The following is a 15587-nucleotide window of genomic DNA, read 5'->3' on the forward strand; positions in this document are numbered from 1 at the left end:
TATTTTGGTCATTAGAAATAGTGTCAAAATTTTGTTACAAACATGTTGCAGAAAAGATAACTCTAGAGACCAATTCCAAGATCCTTTCTTCATAAGGATGTTTACAAAAAAACAAAAAAAAAACTTTAGATAATTACTATTGGATTAGAAACAAAGGGAAAATATGTTTGAATAAAATAATAACACCAGTAGTTGACAATTACTTGGTTTGCTAGTCACTATATTCTCAGACGTCTTCATACCATTAAATTTATCAAAATATTGCAAACTATTTCACAAGGATGATTTGGAATAATTGTTATTTGTCTGAAACCCTGTAAACAGATGGGAAAAATGGCAGGAATCATTAAATACCATAGATGTCTAAAGATACATGCACACCTATGTTCATAGCAGCTCTATTCACAATGGCCAGGACATGTAAACAGCTTAAATGTCCACCAACAGGTGAGTGGGTAAAAAAGATGTAGTATATATATACAATGAAATGCTACTCAGCCATAAAATAATGCCACTTGCAGCAAGATGGATGCAACTAGAGATTATCATACTAAATATAAGTCAGAAAGTGAAAGACAAATACTATATGATATTTTACATGTGGAATAAAATATAACACAGATGAATAGAAACAGAATCAGGGACATAGAGAACAGGCTAGTGGTTTCCAAGAGTTAGGGGTTTTGGGGAGGAAGTGGAAGGTTGGGTTAGCAGATGTAAGCTTTTATATACAGAATGTATAAACAACAAGGTCCTACTATGTAGCAAAGAGAATTATATTCAATATCTTATAATGAAACATAATGGAAAAGTATATTAAAAAAGATTGTGTATATATATATATATATATATATATATATACACACACACACACATATGCATAACAGAATCACTTTGCTGTTTGTTGTAGGAACACAACACTGTAAATCAACTATCCTTCAAAAAAGCTCAACAGAAAAATAAAGAATTACAGACATCTAAATTCAGATTAAAATTCCCTCTGTGTGAACACAGCCCTGTTCCTGCATGAGAAACTGAAATAGGATGTGTCCTGGCACTTATTCTAGTTGCTGAAATACAATATCTTCTATAGTAGGAAGAGTATATTTCAGTTTTAAAACTCTGTTCAAATACCTCTGCTAAACCAATACTAAGAAGTTGTCTTTGCAATTTTTAATAAAGAATTACACCTCGAAGTATGTTGTTATCATCTAAGAAGCTTTTGATTGTTTCAGAATATGATATATAGGCCCATTTTTTAAAATTCCAATTTCAAATTAAAAGAACAAGGCTTACACACACTTGAAAGAGATACATGTTTCTATTTGTCTATTATGTGTCAAAATATTAGTATTTGGATTTAAATATATTTTGCTGCTTCTCTAATCCATAATTATAATATCTTACTTATTACAATTAGAGATAAGTTACCTTTTCTAACATGGCTCAAGAAAATTGGGAAAGGGGGATATTTTCCATTCCACATGAGGATGACTGAGAGTTCATCACTGACATATGAGTGATATGTTGGAAGACAAGTGAGTTTACCTCTTCGATGCTGAAATTATTTATTTATTTATTTATCTATTTATTTTTCCTTCCACCATGACAGAGAGTTAAGCCTACCAGGACAATCAAATTCTCAAATCTATTGCAAACTTCCACGGTTATTCTTCCATCAAATCCTTCCCATCTTTAACTAACTTCAATATTTCTGTCTTCCATGATTCCAGCTCCATCTTCTCCAAACTCTTGAACCCCTTTCCCTTGATTGGCTGACACACCCATGGTTGTTCTTCATGATATCACTGAAACACAAGTTTTCCACAATCCAACTCTGCCCTGGGAAATGGTCTATATCTCACAACACAGAGGCTGGACTATAATTTTGAGATGGGAAGTGAATACTATATCTCTCACACCATAACATTTACCACAGTGCTAAAAAAAAAAAAACAAACAAACAAACAGTATAGTATTTGAAAGAATCATCTCAGCTATAATTTTGTTTAGCATATGTGTGCTTTCACTCTATGTTCTAGACACTGGTGGTAATCCTGGATTCTAGTAAATCATAGTTTAGAATATGAATTTATGTGCATATGCAAGTAAAAACTTCTCATTTAAACAAAAAAGTGATCACATTCTTTTCAAATCTATCTATGTACATATGTACACTGCTGCTGCTGCTGCTAAGTCGCTTCAGTCGTGTCCGACTCTGTGCGACCCCAGAGACGGCAGCCCACCAGGCTTCCCCGTCCCTGGGATTCTCCAGGCAAGAACACTGGAGTGGGTTGCCATTTCCTTCTCCAATGCATGAAAGTGAAAAGTGAAAGTGAAGTCACTCAGTCCTGTCTGACTCTTAGCGACCCCATGGACTGCAGCCTACCAGGCTCCTCTGTCCATGGGATGTTCCAGGCAAGAGTACTGGAGTGGGGTGCCATTGCCTTTTCTGACGTATGTACACATTTACATGTAAATCAGACACAAAGAAAGATAAGCTCAGTTCAGATGAGTTCAGTTGCTCAGTCGTATCCGACTCTTTGTCACCCCATGGGCTGCAGCACACCAGGCTTCCCTGTCCATCACCAAATCCTGAAGCCTACTCAAACTCATGTCCATTGAGTCTGTGATGCCATCCAACCATCTCATCCTCTGTCATTCCCTTCTCCTTCTGCCTTCAATCTTTCCCAGAATCAAGATCTTTTCCAATAAGTCAGTGCTTTGCATCAGGTGGCCAAAGTATTGGAGTTTCAGCTTCAGTATCAGTCCTTCCAATGAATATTCAGAACTGATTTCCATTTAGGATTGAAAGATTTGATCTCCTTGAGAGTTGCCAAGTGACTCTAAAGAGTCATCTCCAACACCACAGTTCAAAAGCATCAATTCTTCGGTGCTCAGCTTTCTTTATAGTCCAATTCTCACATCCATAAATGACTACTGGAAAAACCATAGCTTTGATTAGATGGACCACTGGCAAAGTAATGTCTTCACTTTTTAATATTCTATCTGGCTTGGTCATAGCTTTTCTTCCAAGGAGGAAGCATCTTTTCATTTTATGGCTGGAATCACCATCTGCCATTATTTGGAGCCCAAGAAAATAAAGTCTCTCACTGTTTCCATTGTTTCCCCATCTATTTGTCATGAAATGATGGGACTGGATGCCATGATATTCATGTTTTGAAAGTTGAGTTTTAAGCCAACTTTTTCACTCTCCTCTTTCACTTTCATCAAGAGGATCTTCAGTTCCTCTTCACTTTCTACCGTAAGAGTGGTGTCACATACACATCTGAGGTTATTTACATTTTTCCTGGCAATCTTGATTCCAGCTTCTGCTTCATCCAGCCCAGTGTTTCTCATGATGTACTCTGCATATAAGTTAAATAAGCAAGGTGACAATATACAGCCTTGACGTACTCCTTTTCCTATTTGGAACCAGTCAGTTGTTTCATATCTGGTTCTAACTGTTGCATCTTTACCTGGATACAGACTTATCAGGAGGCAGGTCTGGTGGTCTGGTATTCCCATCTCTTGAAGAATTTTCCACAATTTCTTGTGATCCACACAGTCAAAGGCACTGGCATAATCAGTGAAGCAGTAATAGATGTTTTTCTGGAACTCTTTTGCTTTTTCAATGATCCAAAGGATGTTTCAATTTGATCTCTGGTTCCTCTGCCCTTTTTAAATCCAGCTTGAGCATCTGGAAGTTCTTGTTTCACATACTGTTGAAGCGTGGCTTGGAGAATTTTGAGCATTACTTTTCTAGCGTGTGAGATGAGTGCAAATGTGCAGTGGTTTTAACATTCTTTGGCATTGCCTTTCTTTGAGACTGGAATGAAAACTGACATTTTCCAGTCCTGTGACCACTGCTGAGTTTTCCAAATTTGCTGGCATATTGACTGCAGCACTTTAACAGCATCATCTTTTAGAACTTGAAATAGCTCGGCTGGAATTCCATAACCTGTGTTAGCTTTGCTTGTAGTGATGCTTTCCAATGTCCACTTGACTTCAGATTCTAGGATGTCAGGCTCTAGGTGAGTTATCACACAATCTTGGTTATCTGGGTCATTAAGAACTTTTTTGTAGAGTTCTTCTATGTATTCTTGCCACCTTTCTCAATATTTTCTGCTTCTCTTAGATCCATACCATTTCTGTCCTTTATTGTGAGATGCAATCATATATTTATTTTATTATTTTCACCCTCAAAATTTATATAATGCATTTTTTGTATTTTTCCTTATATATGCAGACTTCTTATAAGATTATCTTGTGAATGATAGAATTTGCATTTTTGTATAAAATAATAGTATTATTAAAGATGACATTGTTTTATGACTTCCCTTAATTCATCATTTTCTGATCATCTTTAATAAAACTAAAAGCAAACTGGTATATTTATGCCACTGAATTACATAAAGCAGGTCATTTCTAATGTTATATAATAGTGACATTTCTAATATTAAACAATTTTGTTTTCAATTTACACTGTTTGAAGTTCTATTTTTAAGCTATTCAAATAAGTCATAGCTAGAATACACATAACTATTTTTAATAGTTCAACCATCTTTCCAACATTGTAGACTCACACCTGTAATTCCTTAGTGATACTGGACAACATGTGTTTCACACAGATCTCAAATCTTAATGTTCTTCCCTCTCACACGTTTTCTTCTTGCCTGTTTCTTTTCATTGTAAACTGTATCTACCATACTCAGTAAACTTGTAAACCTACCTTGTCTGTATTCATAAGTCAATTTTGTTAGTACACCATTCAATTTAATTGGATCTCTGATCTGTAGCCAGAGAGCTTTTTCTAAAATAAAATCTTATTGTTACTTCTCTAGTTATCTCTAATACTTTGTCAAATCTAGCCCAAGGCTTGTAAGTCATTTGTAATAGTTATGGTATAGGTTGTGTTTGTGCTTAGTCACGAAGCTGTGCCCAACTCTTTAAGACCCCATGTATTGTAGCCCATGAGGTTCCTTTGTCCATGGGATTGTCCTGGCAAGAATACTGGAGTGGGTTATGATGCCCTCCTCCAGGGTACCTTCCCAACCCAGGGATCAAACTCAGGTCTCCTGCATTACAGGTGGATTCTTTACCATCTGAGCCACCAGGGAAGCCCATGAATACTGGAGTGGGTAGCCTATGCTTTCTTCAGGGTATCTTCCTGACCCAGGAACTGAACCAGGGTCTCCTGCATTCCAGGTGAATTCTTCATCAGCTGAGCTACCAGGGAAGCCCATGGTACCATGGTACAGACTATGATGTTGCATTAAATGTGTGTGTGCTAAGTCACTTCAGTCATATCTGACTCTGACAACCTATGGACTATGTTTTACCAGGCTCCTCTGTCTATGGGATTCTCCAAGCAAGAATACCCAGGATTGCCATGCCCTCCTCCAGGGGATCTTCCAACCCATGGATTGAACCCACATCTCGCATCTTCTGTATTGGCAGGCAGGTTCTTTACCACTAGCACCACCTGTGAAGCCCCATTGCATTAAATAGATTCCCCCCAAACAAACAATAAAGAGTAGTTGAAATGGTAGACTTATATTTCTCTTAGTTCTGGACCAGTCCTTTTTAAGGTAACTTGGTTCCTTTCATTACCCTGTCCAAATGCTTCTCCAACTTTTCCCTTATTTGCAATGTTTCAAGCAAGTTTCAGAGAGATGTTCCTATTCCAGACTGATGTTCTTATTCCAGATGTGAAGGAAAGAAATTCTAGGGTTAATAATTTTCAGTGTAGGGAAATCATCTGAAATTGTCCATAGTTCTTTCACATTCCATTATCCTAAACTCAGCCTGCAACTGATAGTTAAATTAAATGAAAACAGTGATATAGAGTGTGTACATGGAAGTCCAGCTAAGAGTTGGGAAATTCTTTGTAAGGAAGAAGCAGAAACTGGATATTAAAGGAGAGTTAGCAGTTTTTACCTGGAGGAGGGCATGGAAACCCACTCCAGTATTTTTGCCTAGAGAATCCCCTTGGACAGAGGAGCCTGTCAGGCTACAGCCCATGGGGTCACAAAGATTCATACATGACTGCATGACTAAACAGCAATCTTTACCATACCATTAAATTCAATTAACTTCTCTTTCTCTCATATTCTGTGTTTCAGCCATTGTGATTCGTATCACTTTGCCCTAATTATCTTCATCTGTTCAATTCCTCCTGTTGGTCATGGTCTCTTTAGATTCCGTTACTTGTAACCAGGGATCACGTTCTAAATCATAGTGTTTCCGAAGGAAAAGCTATAGTCTTTTTGATTTATGATTTGCTTAATTTGTTTTTTCAAAGTCCTTTCTTTGTAAATATTTCTCTTTCAATAATTGAAGTATTTTTAATTATTGATAGTTTTACAAATTATCAGTATGAATATATGTGAATAACTTTTTTCTCAAAGCTAAAAAAGAATGTCAGCCTTTGTAATTCAGTATTCTATAAGGGCTGGAACATTTTACTAATACCCTTTGCTAACTTTGTTCCAGTCATCCTGGTATTTATTTCTGGAATGAACAATTCTAAGATTGGATCTCTATTTTCTATCTTTCATAGATATGGCAACACTTATCCTCATATCTCTATTCTTTCCATTTGATTTTGTCAGATTCTGCTTTCAATTTTATCTTTAATTTTCTAATTTATGAATTCCTTAGTAAGATTTAAATTGAGCTGTAGTAATATTTAAACAGTTTTTCAGAAAAATCTGCCTTCTTATTTCTCTAATAAAATATTTCCAAAGTTCTTTTCTTACTTTGATAATTCAAAGTCACATTCTTTTCTTTTGTCAGGGGGATTTTGTTCTATTGGCCTTGAACCACAATTTCCTACTTTTTACTTGTATTCGATTTAGTCTTTATCTGTGTCCTCACAGTTTTTGCCAATAGATGGATGTGGAATTACCATTGGAGTCTCTTCCTATTACATTGCTACTCAAACTACTTATTAAATACATGGGAGAATTAACAGAATGAAGTCCATAAATTGTAGCTCAAGACTCTGTCCAGTAAACATGGACTAGTATAGCTTTCCTTTGGATCTATTTTTTATTTTCCCTTACAATCCAGTTGCTGGCAACAAAAAAATAGATTATCTGAAATGTTAAAATCTATAATCTTTACTTCTACACAATTCTTTTCCATTCCCTAGACATTAACACAATTATTTTGGTGAGGAATATTCTTTCCTGTGTTCAGCATGCCAAGGATAATATCTGCTCTCCACCATCTTCGCAACTACTCCTTCAGACTCAGGTGTACACATGCATTCATACACACACACACAAGCACTCACACGCACACTCTCTAATACACAGACATGTGCACTTCATACCAACTTTCCCAGAGTGTCACAGTTTGTCTTTGGACATTGAAGAAAAGATTCTCAAATTACACATATTGAATCAAATCATGTGCTAGGTACCATTAAAGGTAGCTTGAGTACAGCAATGAAGATAATAGTCAAAGATCTTTTTATCTAATATATCTCATATTCTAGAGATCTGATAAACTTGGTGAGAAGATCAAACATATTCTAGAAACTGTAGACTGGAGCATCATATTTCTGAGGCTTTGTCAATTTAGAGGCTGGTCTGTATATTTTGAGAAAGACCAAACCCAAACTGGAAGGATTTGAGAGAGGTATACAGGCAAATATGGGGCAGGGAAGCTTTCAGATGGAGGGGAAGGCCAGTGCAGAGATATCCTGCACGTGAGAAAAAGCAAGTATGTCAGTGAGGATGCAGTGAACAGAGGGAGAGAACAGCAGAGGTATTGTCTGAAAGAGACTGAGAGGTTATGTTTACTAGAGCCTTCTGGGCATCATAAAGATTTTAGCTTGATTTTGAGTTCAGAGCTTTGCATACTGGAGAGACATGATCTGACTTATGGGTCACCAGGATCCCTCTGGCTACTGTATTGAGAACAGACAATAGAGGACAGGGATGGGAGTAGTGGAAATATTCAGACAACTGCAACCATCCCCATCAGGGATGATAAAAACTCAACATTCACAAGAGGGCGGAATGAAAATTGTGAAGCAGGTTGAGTTCCTAATATGCTTTGACAGCAGAGATAACATGACTTCCTGAAATACTGAATGAGATGCTCTGAAAAAAGAAGGGAAGTTAATAATGTCCCTAAGATTTTGAGACCTAATGACTGGCAGTTTAAAGAAGCTGTATCACTGAATGGAAGATGATTGTACACAGAAGTTAATTTTAAGAAAATATCTGAAATTCACACTGGAGCTTATTGGATTTAAAATTTGTGTGAGACATTCACTGTAGGTAAGTAACTGGATATGTGAGTATAGAGTTTATAAGTGTCTTGGCTAGTTCAGCCTATAATACCACAGACTTGGTGACAATAGAAATTTCTCACAGTTCTGGAGGCTGGAAGTCCAAGATCAAGGTGCCAACCATTCTGATGTTCTTGTTGAAGATCCTCTTCCTTTTTCTTTAACAGCTTTCTGAATATGTATCCACATGGCAGAGAAATAAATTTCCCTTGTGTCTGTTTTTATAATCACTCTCACAAGTCAATTTCCTCCTAAAGGCCATATCTCCAAATAACTATATTGGGGTTTATGTATTCAGCTGGATTCCTTGGACTACAAGGAGATTGAACCAGTCAATCCTAAAGGAAATCAACTGTGAATATTCATTGGAAGGACTGATGCTGAAGCTGAAGCTCCAATACTTTGGTCAGCTGAAGGGAAGAGACAACTCCTTAGAAAAGAGCCTGATGCTGGGAAAGATAGTAGGCAGGAGAAGGGGATGACAGAGGACAAATTGGTTGGATGGCATCACTGACTCAATGGACATAAGTTTGGCCAAACTCTGGCAAGCAGTGAAGGACAGGGAAGTATGGCATGCTCTAGTCCAGCGGGTGGCAAAGAGCCAGACATGGCTGAGCGACTAAACAGCAAACAACCACTAGATCTTTATTTACTGAACAACAGAAATGGGTTCAATATATTACTTTTGAAAAGGCTTAATTCAGTCCATAGAAATGAGTACAGGGAGGAGATATAATGCAAAATTTTCTATGGCTATTTCTCCAAAATATTCCCCATATCATGAACCACGTCTGTCTGCATTTATAGTCTTGGATAGATTCCTCCTCTTGAATCTGGCCTGGTCTTGTGGCTTATTTGTAACCAACAGAATGTAGCAAAAGTGATGGTGCATGACTTCAAGCCTAGATGAGAAGTCATAGTTTTCACTTGGGTTTATTACAGCATTGGCTCTGGAGGAGGTCAACTACCATATAAGAAGTTTGAGTAACTTAAGTTTATTATGTTGTGAAGTGCGAGGTTGACACATGGAGAAAAAAGGTCTGCCCAGCCTCGAGTAGGTCCAGCCGTACCAGCCCAGACTCCAAACGTGAGTGAAAAAGGTTTTTTAGGTGAAAAGTATAATTAAGCCTTCAGATGACACCAACTAGTCCTACTGACAGGTAACTGCAACTGCATTAAAAACCCCAAAATACAACTATTTAGTTGAGTCCAGTCAGCCAGTCTGAGCCAAGAGAGAAAATAAATCTTATTTTTTCTTTTTTACCAAAATGTTTTGAAGTGATTTGTTATATGTCAAAGTCATCAGCATACATATAATACATAAATTCACATGTTGGAATGCAATCTACAAGACAATAAATATAGAAAGAAACAAGTGAGCTAGGTACAGGGTTCCAAGCAATCTATAATAAAGTTATGGGAAAAGACAATGATTGGCAATAAATGAAGAAGCCAAGTTTTTAAAACTTTGAATCAAAATGAAAAGAATCATCAACTGTACTTTATACTGCTAAACAAATAATTTTATTCTGATTTGGAATTAACAACTGGACTATTACTTTGGGATTGAGAAATGAGTAGCGTTGAAAAGAATGTCAAAATGCTTAATTTATTTGGTTTAAGTAAAAATAAAATAAAATGATTGGGGGGCAAAATTAAAGAAAAAAGTTTTACAGAGAAGTGGCAAAAAGTGAAGATCTGAATGACGGTTCTATTAATGTAATATTGATCGAATTTCTAGAAGGAAATAATGCTGATCTATTCGGTGATCAACAATACCAAGAAGCTGTTGTTACTCCTATTGCTGAAGATGCCAAGGGATGAAAGAGCGTACTTTAAGGCCAGAGTTAAGTAGAATCATCAAAATTGCACCAGAATATCAGCACCAATGTAGAGAAAAGGTGGAGAATATTATCAAACTTTTTTCTACCTTCTAAAACTCCTTTCACGATTGTGTTCTGTTCCAAGGTTGCCTGAGAGATGTCAGTATGGACCAGCTCACAAGATGAAGAGCAAGCCAGGCAGGGAAGGGCAGAGGGCCAGGGGATGGAGTGGTGATGGATTCAGATGGGGAAAAAAAATTAATACATAAAGGAAACAAAAGTTTAATTAACTAAAGGAAGTAATGACAACAAGCAAGATTTGTATGCTTTTCGAGCCCAATAATTGATGCCAACTCTATATAATAACCAAATGATTTTGAAAGTACTACATTTTTAAAGGTCTATTCTAGGGGTGTTTTGAGATACTATTTTTTAATACAATTTTGAAATAATTATTTCTCTACTTTTTTTACCCTCATTAGTCACGAGAATATGTGTTGCCACTTTGACAAGTAAAACTGATATGACAAGGTGAACATAATGTTCAATTTTCTTTTTTAATTCCAAATAAGAAAAGTGCCTAAGGGAGTAGGAAATTGTGCTTTTGTTATAATAATACATTAGCGTCAGACTAGAAGTCAAGAAAGGAATCTACCTAGGGAATATGGAATTTGTGTTTGGGCTCCATAGAAGCTGAAAGGAAATATAAACTGTTGGTTACCACAAGAAGGTGCTTTTGTTTTTATGAGTGCATATAACTGTGTTGAGGGTATGGCACACAAACTGTTGCCTTTCATGTGAATCTAGCACATCAACTGTATGAAGGAGGCATGCTTACATGAGATTTTTCATTAAGAGATTCAAGCCATAATGTTTTCTTCTCAGTAGAAGCATGAAAAGTGTCCGAGATTCTTTACCCTCTGAGCCACCAGGGAAGCCCAGTAAATGGCCTCTGCTGCTGCTGCTGCTAAGTCGCTTCAGTTGTGTCTGACTCTGTGTGACCCCATAGACGTCTGGCAGCCCACCAGGCTCCCCTGTCCCCGGGATTCTCCAGGCAAGAACACTGGAGTGGGTTGCCATTTCCTTCTCCAGTGCATGAAAGTGAAAAGTGAAAGTGAAGGCGCTCAGTCGTGTCCGACTCTCAGCGACCCCATGGACTGCAGCCTACCAGGCTCCTCCATCCATGGGATTTTCCAGGCAAGAGTACTGGAGTGGGGTGCCATTGCCTTCTCCAGTAAATGGCCTCAGTGAACCCCAACTTCTTTCTTGTACTTACTCAATCATAAAAACATCTTAGCTAAACACTGAATATATAGTTCTTCACAATTATGATGGGACTTTCCTGGTGGCTCAGACAGTAAAGAATTAACCTGCGATGGGGGAGACAAGCGTTCAGTCCCTGGGTGGGGAAGATCCCCTGGAGGAGGGCATGACAAATCACTCCATTATTCTTGCCTGGAGAATCCCACGGGCAGAGAAGCCTGGCGGGCTACAGTCCATGGGGTTGCAAAGAGTTAGACAGGACTCAGCAATTAACACTTTCACTTTCACTTACACGTTTCTGCTAGTTATCCCCATATGCTTAACTCTCACATTTAAAGTAGGTTCCTTGTGGGTTCTGTTTTTAAATAATAGAGAAGCAAAGTAGCAGTTTAAAAGGATGTGTGTGCACTTACAATACAGATTTCCTGAATTGGAATGAACAGTTATGCACCCTCAAAATAGAGAGGCATTTACTTAACTTTTATAAGGAAAAAGAAGTTTGACATGCGAATATGTTTAAGGAATTTTAAGGAAATAGTAAAGTCTGAGTGAACCAAGACGAGATTAATAAGAACAAAATGTTTCTGCACCATGTATTTTGTAGCTTATTTTAAATTCTGAATTGATGTCACTTTTCCATAGTTCACGTAAACCAAGAAGTTTTAGAAACTTACACTTGTTTCAAAATGACTACTTTTATAGGGATTTTTTTCTTAGACTTATGAACTCTAAAATACAAGTTATGACAGCATATATTTCCTTTCTTTCAGGCCTGTACAGTGTAGTATTTAAACATATTGCTATTGAGTATAACTATTTTTCCTCGTACTTAAGAGTGTGATGTAAAAAATGTTTCAAATACAAAACATATGCAAGGTACTGACAAGGATTGATTCGGTTTATAGAGAAAAATATACAGCTTTTCTAACGTTTCATTTTCTAAAAGAAAACACAATGATGTCATTTCTTTCTATTATGTATAAATGCAAAAAGGGGTTGGTTTTTTATAGATAATCTACTTCATGCAAAATTTATTCAATTTGCAAATTATCAGAAACAATTATATTTAGAGCATTATATGCAATGACTTTTAAAATAATGTCAGAAATCTCAGTATGGAAACCTAACACTATATATAATACCCAATTATCCATAGCTGTGAAAAAATTACTAACCAAGTACAACCAACTTGATTTCTTTTATCTCAAAGTAATACATTAAAAAAAAAAAATTTTTTACTTTACAATATTGTATTGGTTTTGCCATACATCAACCTTAATCCACCACGGGTGTAATATTTTTATTTATAAACAGCATGTTATATTTAAAGACAGAAAGCAGGCTTTTAAAATAAAATCCCTGTAAAAGTGATAGAGACATTGAAATCATTTTCCATTTTGTATATGAAAAACAGAAATACTAGAAAATCAAGAAACGCTATTATGCCAAATAGAATGAGAAAGCTCAAATTCACACACATGGATTTTAGTGCATAATGACATGACAATGAATTAAGAGAGCTGAAAAACTATTTCAATTTTGAATGTGATTTAACAAAGGTAAATTGTTTAGTTACATGTTTTTAGCTAAAAATATTTTCCATCCCTGACTAGAGCTGGCAACACTCAAAAAACATAGAAGAAGAAAGAAAAATAAAATTGTAAAGCATATAAAAATTATGGGCAGTCGTTCTTTTCAAAGACATAATGTTTTCTTAATATAGCAGACATCATTCTCTTTCTACTCACTAAAACTAGTATTTTAGGAATGTCAGTAATCTTTCAATAGTCACTTAAAAATCTGTCACTTAAAAATGCTAGCACATATTTTATTTGACAGACCAAAATTTATTTGAAGGCTTTTAAAAGTCCTAAATATTTACCTTTGTATTCCACACACAAGTATATTTGGATAAATATGGTCTAGAAGTAGTTATTCAAAAAAGTTTAACTAATCATAATGTTTATGTGTCCAGAGTTTTGGCATAAACTGTGATTAAAATATGTAAATATTTTAACAATGAAAATTTCATAAGGGATATAACTCACTTATGCATCTTTCCTTATCACATTATTGGAGGAAGTATCAGCTTACTTTTCTATATTTCATCTACCTTGATTCTTCATATATTGCATTTCTTTAACATAAGTGCATACATCACAGTGGATCATTGTTTAAATTATTGCTCTTTTTCTCATGAGTTTAACTTGTTCTTGCAAAAACGTGATTTTATTTTTTAAAATTTTATTTTATTTAACTTTAAATTATTGTATTGGTTTTGCCATATATCAAAATGAATCTGCCAAAGGTATACATGTGTTCCCCAACCTAAACCCTCCTCCCTCCCCATACCATGCCTCTGGGTCGTCCCAGTGCACCAGCCCCAAGCATCCAGTATCGAACCTGGACTGGCGACTCATTTCATATATGATATTATACATATTTCAGTGCCATTCTCCCAAATCATCCCACCCTCTCCCTCTCCCACAGAGTTCAAAAGACTGTTCTATACATCAGTGTCCCTTTTGCTGTCTCGTATACTGGGTTATTGTTACCATCCATCTAAATTCCATATATATGTGTTAGTATACTGTATTGGTGTTTTTCTTTCTGGCTTACTTCACGCTGCATAATAGGCTCCAGTTTCATCCACCTCATTAGAACTGATTCAAATGTATTCTTTTTAATGGCTGAGTAATACTCCATTGTGTATATGTACCACTGCCTCTTATCCATTCATCTGCTGATGGACATCTAGGTTGCTTCCATGTCCTGGCTATTATAAACAGTCCTGCGATGAACATTGGGGTACACGTGTCTCTTTCAATTCTGGTTTCCTCAGTGTGTATGCCCAGCAGTGGGATTGCTGGATCATAAGGCAATTCTATTTCCAGTTTTTTAAGGAATCTCCACACTGTTCTCCATAGTGGCTGTACTAGTTTGCATTCCCACCAAAAGTGTAAGAGGCTTCCCTTTTCTCCACACCCTCTCCAGCATTTATTGCTTGTAGACTTTTGGATCGCAGCCATTCTTACTGGCGTGAAATGGTATCTCATAGTGGTTTTGATTTGCATTTCTCTGATAATGAGTGATTTGAGCGTCTTTTCATGTGTTTGTTAGCCATCTGTATGTCTTCTTTGGAGAAATGTCTATTTAGTTCTTTGGCCCATTTTTTGATTGGGTCATTTATTTTCTGGAATTGAGCTGTAGGAGTTGCTTGTATATTTTTCAGAGTAGTCGTTTGTCTATTGCTTCATTTGCTATTATTTTCTCCCATTCTGAAGGCTGTCTTTTCACCTTGCTTATAGTTTCCTTTGTTGTGCAGAAGCTTTTAAGTTTAATTAGGTCCCATTTCTTTACTTTTGCTTTTATTTCCAATATTCCGGGAGGTGGGTCATAGAGGATCCTGCTGTGATATATGTCAGAGAGTGTTTTGCCTATGTTCTCCTCTATGAGTTTTATAGTTTCTGGTCTTACATTTAGATCTTTAATCCATTTTGAGTTTATTTTTGTGTATGGTGTTAGAAAGTAGTCTAGTTTCATTCTTTTACAAGTGGTTGACCAGTTTTCCCAGCACCACTTGTTAAAGAGATTGTCTTTAATCCATTGTATATTCTTGCCTCCTTTGTCAAAGATAAGGTGTCCATATGTGCATGGATTTACCTCTGGGCTTTCTATTTTGTTCCATTGATTTATATTTCTGTCTTTTTGACAGTACCATACTGTCTTGATGACTGTGGCTTTGTAGTAGAGCCTGAAGTCAGCCAGGTTGATTCCTCCAGTTCCATTCTTCTTTCTCAAGATAGCTTTGTCTATTTGAGGTTTTTTGTATTTTCATACAAATTGTGAAATTATTTGTTCTAGCTCTGTGAAGAATACCGTTGGCAGCTTGATAGGGATTGCATTGAATCTATAAATTGCTCTGGGTAGTATACTCATTTTCACTATATTAATTCTTCCAATCCATGAACATGGTATATTTCTCCATCTATTAGTGTCCTCTTTGATTTCTTTCACCAGTGTTTTATAGTTTTATATATATAGGTCTTTAATTTCTTTAGGTAGATATATTCCTAAGTATTTTATTCTTTTCGTTGCAATGGTGAATGGAATTGTTTCCTTAATTTCTCTTTCTATTTTCTCATTATTAGTGTATAGGAATGCAAGGGATTTCTGGGTGTTGATTTTATATCCTG

General features: G+C 36.3%; 1 long non-coding RNA gene across 1 annotated transcript in view; it reads right to left on the reverse strand.

The window, feature by feature from the left end:
- Positions 1-15587, reverse strand: part of LOC133233724 (uncharacterized) — a 327664-nt gene that overhangs the window by 51339 nt on the left and 260738 nt on the right. The window lies entirely within an intron of this gene.

The sequence above is a fragment of the Bos javanicus genome, chromosome 20 (genome assembly GCF_032452875.1).
Source record: "Bos javanicus breed banteng chromosome 20, ARS-OSU_banteng_1.0, whole genome shotgun sequence".
NCBI classification, from domain to species: Eukaryota; Metazoa; Chordata; class Mammalia; order Artiodactyla; family Bovidae; genus Bos; species Bos javanicus.